General features: G+C 42.8%; 1 long non-coding RNA gene and 1 other non-coding gene across 2 annotated transcripts; both read left to right on the forward strand.

The window, feature by feature from the left end:
• The first annotated feature begins 4199 nt into the window (after positions 1-4199).
• Positions 4200-4335, forward strand: LOC111754658 (small nucleolar RNA SNORA2/SNORA34 family). Its single transcript, XR_002789340.1, has one exon. It is a non-coding gene; the product is annotated as a small nucleolar RNA SNORA2/SNORA34 family (small nucleolar RNA).
• Positions 4336-4900: 565 nt separating this feature from the next.
• LOC134477800 (uncharacterized) lies at positions 4901-7335 on the forward strand. The gene is made up of 2 exons (XR_010049995.1): positions 4901-5076; positions 6238-7335. It is a non-coding gene; the product is annotated as an uncharacterized LOC134477800 (long non-coding RNA).
• The last annotated feature ends 1309 nt before the right edge of the window (positions 7336-8644 follow it).

Raw genomic sequence — 8644 nt, forward strand, 5'->3', positions numbered from 1 at the left:
TTTTTCCTCTTAAATAAAAAAAAAAAAGAAAATACAGTCTATGTATCATTTTAATTTTTCTCAATGATTTCTAACAATATGTGGAAACAGTATGCCAGTCTTATCTCGGGAAAGGAGAGGAAATCTACCCAGCTGATTTTACTCCCCTGAGGATTTCATGGCCCATCTGGTAGACACCACGATGGGGCCTCGTGGCCCCTCTTGGGATGGAGAACTGGCCCTGACCCCGCTGAGGAACCGCTCTTGCTTAGCCTCCCAGGCAGCACTAATGTTGGGAAAGGAGCTCATTCCTGCAGAATGAGAGCCAGGGCGCGTCCTCGGTCCATTGCAGTCTCTAGGAAAGTGAATGGTTTGAGTGTGCGGTAAGGTGGTGCCACGGAATTGTGATTCAGCCACACTACACAAAGAATACAGGCCAGGGAAGGAAGAGAGAACAACTGTTAAATGTTTAATTAAACAAAAAAGCACCTTATTAGAAGTTCTGTGGAACTCCTAGGAGTCTAATAAAATGTTACTCTAACAGAAGAGTTTTCTTTGAAGAGAAACAGTAATATTTGCTCTTCTACTTCCCTTTACCACCACAGAGGAACCGCAGCTTCCACACACTTCCCGAGGGAGCCACCTCTGCGTTCTGCTCCACAGGAGAAAGGCAAGTAGCTGTGTCCACTTCCCGGACTGCCCTAACAACGCACCACAGACCGGGTGACTTGAAACAGTGCATTTCCCAGCTTAGAGGCTGGAAGTCTGCAGTGCAGAGGTTAGCAGGGTTGGTTCCTTCTGCAGGTCCTGAGTGAGGATCTGTCTAGGTGTCTCTGCCACTGGTCGCTGGTGGTCCTTGGTATTCCAAGCTCATAGACGTGTCCTTCCCACTGCTGCACTGTCTCCACGGGGTTTCTTCCTGGCATGTGTCTTATCTCATTTTCCCTCTTCTGAGTTGAAGAGCAGTCACGGATCAGGGCCCATCCTAATCCTACAAGATATTATTAATCCTAACTTGTTATATCTGCAAAGACTCTATTTCTAAATAAAATCATATTCATGGGTTCCAGGGCTTATAAGTGCAACACGTCTTATAGGGGAATATAATTGAACCTACAGCAGCTGTCTTGGTTGAAAGGCTCTCTCATGAAGGAGAAGAACCATATTCATGAGTTGCTCCTCATTCCTGAGGTATGTCTTGAAAGAGTTTTGCAGAATTCTAAAGTTATGCAGAGAGAATTTTGAAAAGAGGAGGAGGACAATTCATGATAACCATATAGTATTGGGGAGTCCTCAAGGGATCCTCTTCAGTAGCTGTGGCTAGAATGAATAATAACTTATGACCAAAAAATGATGATTATAGACTCAAAGTTAATGAGGGAGTCTTGTTTAAAAAAAAAAAAAAACTTCTGATTTAATAGGTCTGGAATGAAGCATGGGATCTTCCATTCCCAGTGATCACGAACACACATGAAGAGATTTGCATAAGGAATTGGCTCATGGTTACGCAGGTGGGCAAGTCCCAAGGTCTGCATAACAAGTCTGTCCCTCGGGGATGTGGAGAGCAATGACGTGGTTCTATCCAAAGGCTGGCAGGCTGGAGACCCAGAGCAGCCAAGTCCCAGCTTGAAGCCAGTGGGACAGGAAGGGCGCTGTCTTCCTCAGGGGAAGGTCAGACTTTTGGTTGTGTTTAGGCCTCTGGAGGACACGCACCTTCATTAGGGAGATCAATCCACTGTACTAAGCCTATTAATTTAGAAGTGAATTTTGTGCAAAAGGTCTCTCCCAGAAATATTCAGAATATTATTTGACCAAATATTTGGGCACCTGTGATTCAGTAGTAGATATACAAAACTGATCATTGCATTTGTTTGTTGAGCATTTATTCTGTGCCATCTTAATGCTCTAACGCATCTAAGCTTTACAAGCAACCCTGTGGGCTACATGTGTTACCAGCACCTAGCTGATGCTACGCAGAGAGAGACTGAGTAAAATTCCCAATATCTCACAGGAGGTTATATGGATCCAGGATTCTAACCTAGCTATCTGGGTGCAGACTCCATACTCTCAGCCTCTGTGGGTTTGGAATCAACAGATTGTTCCTGTTGGTCAGTGTTTTCTTCAAAGAAGAGAGCAGCCAGCCACATGCAAACCTAGCAGATCTGGTCACAGGACTGTGACCTTTGGCAGATTCACTCCCTTGTGCTTCACTGATGTGCCTGCACAAGAGTGAATAGCTTCTTGGAGGAGTAGAGGAACTTCCATGATTTAAAACATACAGTAATGTTCAAATATTTAGCCAGTCAAATGAATTAGATCTATTCAGAGCATGTTGCTGAGATAGGATGACATGGCCTCTGTTTGTAGAGCTTAGCATAGTGGGTAGAAATAAGTTCTCAAGAAGAGCAAACATAGGTTTAGGCATGGCACATGTTTACCTGTCTTGTGTTAACATGATTCAGCGCCTCCAAACAGCTAACAGTTTGGTCATGACTAAATACCACTAATCACAGGGCCCTGGACAAATCCTTTAGACACCAGAGAAGGGGGTGAAACTGTGAGAGAGAGAATTTCATGATCTAATGAAGTTTTCCCATCTCCAATATCTGTGAAACATATTATTTAGTAATACTTCAGAATGCATGTGTAATTTGAATTAAATTAACACTATAACCAGAAGTGCCTATTTTGGGACCCATCTTCCACTGGGGTTGTCTTGGTACATTTATCCTTATGTGCCATTTGGTTAGTGAGAAAGGCCCGTCCTGGGCTCTGGGTCAGGCATAAGATGGAGCTTGTGTGACTGAGTGAAGGAGGGACATGTCATGGATCACAGCCACTCTGTGACTCTCCAACTCATGTCGTTATTGTGAGCACATTCATTCACACTAGATGCTCAGCAGCTACTTGTCAGATGAATGCACGCATAAACATGTTTTCTTACAGAAAAATCATGCAACCTTGATCTATAGAAGTTGGGAGAGCTGTAATGCTTGGATAAGGACCTCATCACTGTTTGGAAAGAATTATGTCAAGTTACTTGGTCACACTCAGCATAGACACTAGTTCTGAAATAAATTGTGTAAATCAGACACACATGTATATACTGCATTGTTTCTCTGGTGTGAGAAACAGAAAATGTAAATAAGGACCAAAATGTGGATATTGTGTAATAGGAAGAAAACGCTCAGATAAAAAGGGGAACAAAAGAGAGGGGAGAGGAAAAGCAAAGAAGGGAAAAAATGGGAAAAGAAAGTAAACATGGAAACAGCTTTTGTAAGTGGGGAAGGGAGGAGTGGTTGAAAGGACGGAAGGGGAATGGGAAATTTAAAAAATTGTATCATGTACAGGTACAAATTCTCTATGATGAATGTAATCATTATACAAATCTAAAATAAACCAATAAAATCAGATTTAAAAAATTGAATTGTATCCTGCACGAGGCAAAACCAACCTACTTTGGGCTTTCACCGCCTGTGCCGGGGCAGAGTTCTAGACATACATGACATAATCCCAAGAATCACTCATCGTGCGAAATGTTATCAACAAGCACTTTTAGAGGCAGAAGAGGCTGATAACAATCACAGACTAGGGTCCTGGATTTCTGAAGAAACACGGGGTTTAAGGGGACGGAGGAGTCAGGGTAGCATGGAGATCTGGCTACCCAGGAGACCATCATGTTTATTACCCAGGGCACAGAGGTCCATTAAAGGGCTCAGAAACTGGCAAACCCTGGGCCACAGGGCTTCACACTGCTTCATGAGAATGAGAAAAATTCCTCAGGCTGAGGCAGTTTCATGTGTTTGTCATTGTAGGAATAATCTCCCAGAGAGATTGAACTATGAATAGAATCCCTATAAATATATCTGAAGCCTGAAAGGCTTTATTTCCATAAATAAAAGGACAACAACCAAATCAAACTTATGAAATACTTAAATTTATTCAAAATATATAATTTTTTCTACCATTTATTAAATATCTTATCAATTAAATGTAAAAAATTGTAGGTTAGATTTTTTTCATCTTTTCCAAATTGTCAAAATGAATGGGGACTATAGAGGATTTATCATTATGCAAAATTAAATGTACTATGCATACCATATAAATTCTAAAACAAAATTATGAAGAACTTTCAAAATTTTTACCTTGAAATATTATATTAATGGTCTTTAATGAAGGACATAGACTTTTAAAATACATTTAATAAAAGATACATGGTACTAGCCCTGAATCAAGGCCGGCAGCTTCCTGATGATGTTGGTTTCAAGCAGGAGCCTAAATAGATGTCTTTATATGGTCTGTTGGCCATTTCAGAACTTGGCAATGAAATGGTCAATTCATTAGAAAGAAACAGCTTAAAGCAACCCCCGCCCCCTCCCTGAGCGGCTGTGAACCTGGCAGGCTCCAGTGGCCCAGCATTTACTGGGACCCTCGCCATGCTGGGACCTGGAGCACTAGGAAACCAAGCAACCCCCCCCCCACACACACACACCTATTTTGTTGAATTTCAATATACATGAAAGTATGGACAGCTATTTTGAAGACATTGAGAGACACTACAACAGCCATTAGTGACTTCGCTATTGTCTGGTTTTGAAGACCTAAAACGCCTTCTTCATTCTGTTTGGATCAGTTTTATACTATGTTGTTTTGTATGAATTCTCTGTATGCAAACATATGGACAACTATTTGGAAGAAAACGAGACAATATGATAGTGAAGATCTGAGTCGTTTACCTTTGAAATTTATATCTCTTACATTGCTTTCTAATGTCCTATTTTATTTTGTTGTGTTTAATTTTACCCCCTTTAAAAAAAAATTTAAAAAGATGCACGGTAAATTTTCCCCCACCTACACCAGGGTTTGAATTAGTGAGGGTGAGCTGTTAAATGACAGAAAATGTCCTTGTAAACAGCACGGAAGACATGCAAAAGAAAGCACCAACTACTTGATGTGACCTGGAAATGGAGACCAGACAATGTGAATCCCAGCAAAGCTGTCCACAGGAAGCCATCCCAGTGTGCTCCCACCAACACAGAACTCACCATAACAAGTCATTGTCCAGCACAGGCCCCTGGAACTGGGCTGCATGGTTAGGTATTTATTAATTAATTAGTTTACTTATTTATTTTTAAGAATTTCAGTTGTCAGGTTTCTATAAGCTAGAACAGGATAAAACTTTCTTGGTAGCAAGTTTGATTTGTGATTCTCATGAGTGTCAAGATAGAAGTTATTTTCTTCTGTGACCATGAATGAGTCTCAGGGCCTGGAAAAAGATTTGTATGTGGGGATCAAGGCAGTCACACAGCAGCTAAGCACGGGGACTGTGCTAAGTACGTATTGTGCGAATGGAAAGAGCTAAGATGTCCCAGTTTCCCTCTTCTCACCTGAATACCAGTTCAAATGTTAACTCCTCGGCCACAATGCTTACTGGCTGAGAAAAGGTAGGCATGGAACACTAACATGTGGGTGGGCTAAGAGCCACTGAAAAGAGGCACAGGGGACTAAGAAAGTAGAATAAGAGAAAATCAGAAGTGGCACAGGCCTGCCCAGGCTAGGATTTCCCTGGCGGGCATGGGTGGAGAAGGAGACCAGTGCTTGGCACAGGCCATTGCTGTGCCACATGTGTGATGACAATGTCATCCAGGGTCAGTTGCTGTAAGTCAGTTCTGCGTGGACAGTAGCTTCCCTATGGAATCTGTGACAATGAGAAAGCTCCTTTGAAATAGGTTTGAGGGGCCTGCTTTGCTGTGCTTTCTCTCATGAGCGAGGTAGCATTTAAAAGTTTTCCCTTTTGCTTCTGAGATGCCATGAATACCATACTTGCAAATGATGTTTGTCAATGTACTGCACTGTCCCATGGAGAAATGTTTCTTTTTTAATATTTAACATGCAACATAGGCTCTTGGAGTCATGGCACCCATAATATATGTAACTTGAGAGTTATAAATAAGTTCTATTCAGCATTAATTGGTATCATCATCAAAAATACTGGGCATGGCATGCAACTTGTGCAAGAGCAGGCCCTGGCTGTGAAACTCCGTCTCTGCTGGAGCTCTTCAGGGCACATGTCTTCACAAAGAGAAGATCATTAAGTTGGGCAGGCAATGATCAGTGCAGATGGCTTTGGTTTTATTTTGATTTCCTACCTAAGCAGTCGTTAGTGCAGGGCCATACAAGGAAAAATGTACAAAATCACTACATCTGGTCTTGAAAGCCAGCTGGCTCACGGGGAATCTCTTTGCACTTTTATTTTAGAGCTATCTCCGCGTCCTTTGGCCTTCCCCTGGAGGAGACAGAGGATAAGTGATAGTGCAGTCATTCACATGGAGCTGAGAGCAATTCTGAAGGCTCTCTGAGTCTCGGAGAGCGGCGTAATTGTCTACTTACTATTTGAAGATGACCTCACCAACAGCGCTGAAGACCTGCAGCTGCGAGGGGTCTGTGGCAAGGTCCTGTCTGCTGGCCTGGTGTGTCAATGTACTGTTCTCGGGCTGCCTGTCACAGTATACCAGGTCCCTTTCTTGGCAGGTGTTCTGCAGTCATTACACAGGGGCTGAGTCAGCACAGCTGTTATGTGTACTGAAGATCTGTGAGCCTCGGGTAGCTGCTGTCCCTCTGCAAAGCTGGGTGCAGTTGAAGATTCGCAATGGATCTTTAAAATGGATTCAGTGCTGCTATATGCAGCATCTCTCTTGGTGTTTGAATCATTCAGCATATAACCCCAGCATTAGACTTTTTAAAATGAAATTCTTCTTGGTCACCTTAAAGCTCCATCAATCATTTAGTAATGGAAAAAAAGACAGCGTAATGATCTGCTTTGAAAATAAACTCTATAACTGACTTTGGCATCGAGAGCCTATTATCATGCGGTAACATCATTCTATTCCAATGACATTATCTGCTAAGGATATTATGACGGTGGAAAATATTTCAGCTTTGCTATTGGAACAATGAAGCTGTGATATTTAATTATAGAGAAGTATGTCTAATTTGGGGAATCTGGTATGTCAATGGTCACAGTTTACTCCTTCCTCAGAGCGCTCAGCACTGGTAATCAAATGTGAACACAGTATGATTTAGTGATCCACACAAGTTATTGGCTCAGTACTTTTTCTTACTTTCTCAAATCCTTTCTTTTGCATTTTAATTCTTCCATTAAGTTTGCTGATTAACTACTAATTAATTATGAACTCACCCAGTACACTGCAGGACTAGGTAACAGAGGAGGGCCAGGAGGTGGAGAATAGCATATCTGGCCAGTTTTTACTTTGGCAACTGAGATCCATCTGAATGAAACAGCAGGAAAAGTGCTTCCAAGGTAACATGCTAGCAAATAAAGGGAACTTCTCTCTGTTTCTGCCTCTGTCTTTTCCTCTCGTCTCTTTCCCCTGCCCTTTCCTCATATAGACACGCAAGTGCATGTGGGTATGCACTCATACTGTGCTAAAGAAATTGAAAAGAAAACAGCCATATGGATTACACTGATGAGACTCATGTGATGATTGAGTGGCACAGTAAGGGCCATTGGGATAAGATTGGGTGGTAGACAGGGACTTCCTCTTCTATACTCACTCTCCTCTTCACTGTTGATGGACTTAGTTTCTTAAATGGCCTTCAGTTATGGCCCTTAGTTAGCCAAGAAATTGCTGGGCACCTTTTCAGACATGAAAGCCTGACTTAGGCAGGGCTTTAGAGAGATGCAGCATGCATTTCCCTCTGAAGCTGTCCATCTTATGGGAGGTGGACTCACCACAGGATTATGCATGAGGCCTGCATGTGGTCAGGAATGGGAGAAGCTGCTGGGTAGTGTTTTAGAGAGGTCCAGATACCTAGGGGATCATCTGCCATTCCTGAACTGGAGGGAGCAGACAGCAAAGCCCACCTTTGTTTGGTGATGAAGCTCTGAGCACCTGGTCATGGCAGTGTCCCTGGTCATGGAGCCACTTGGTGGCCAGTGCCTCTGGATGGGTGTTCTTCGCATTGCATTGATTTCCTTCCCAACTTCTATTTCCAGCCTGGAATCAAGGGATTGGAATTGCGCTGCAGGAGCTGCAATGGAGACATTATCTACTTCACAGTTTCCCTCAGGCGCAGCCTGATGTGAACTGCCATACTTCTTTTCATCTACTTGAGGTCAAAGGGCAGATTCCAGGGGAACCTGGCTAATGGCAGTCTGTCTCTACAGCTGGACAGAAGGCGCGTGGGTCCTGTTTTGGCTGCTGATACCTTTTGAGTCACTCACTTGGTGTGTCCTCAGATTTATGAAAGAGCCATGGGCACCTCAAGGCACACCGTCATATATACAGAGGGTTGGGGAGAATGGAGCGGGTGTATGAGGGCTACCACCACGTTCATGTGGGAGCTGGGTCCGCAAACTCGGTGTAAGAAACAATGTGCCTTTTGTCTCGGACTGGAGGCTGTAATCAGATCAAAGGCTGGTGACAACAAACCGTGGAGAAAAGTAGTTCAGCCTTCCAGTGAGCTGATGTGGAGCTCTGTGGGGAGTTGGTGGAAATGCACCCTTCCTGACTTGTTTGTGTTACTTACTATTTTTAATCGATAAATAAAAATTATGGGTTTTTGTGGTGTATGGCATATTTTGATACTGTTGTATTTTGAGATCCTTAAATCAGACTAATACATGCACAATTCACACACTTAT

This window comes from Cavia porcellus, unplaced genomic scaffold (genome assembly GCF_034190915.1).
Source record: "Cavia porcellus strain 051 isolate PalLab524CR breed Dunkin Hartley unplaced genomic scaffold, mCavPor4.1 scaffold_10, whole genome shotgun sequence".
Lineage (NCBI taxonomy): Eukaryota > Metazoa > Chordata > Mammalia > Rodentia > Caviidae > Cavia > Cavia porcellus.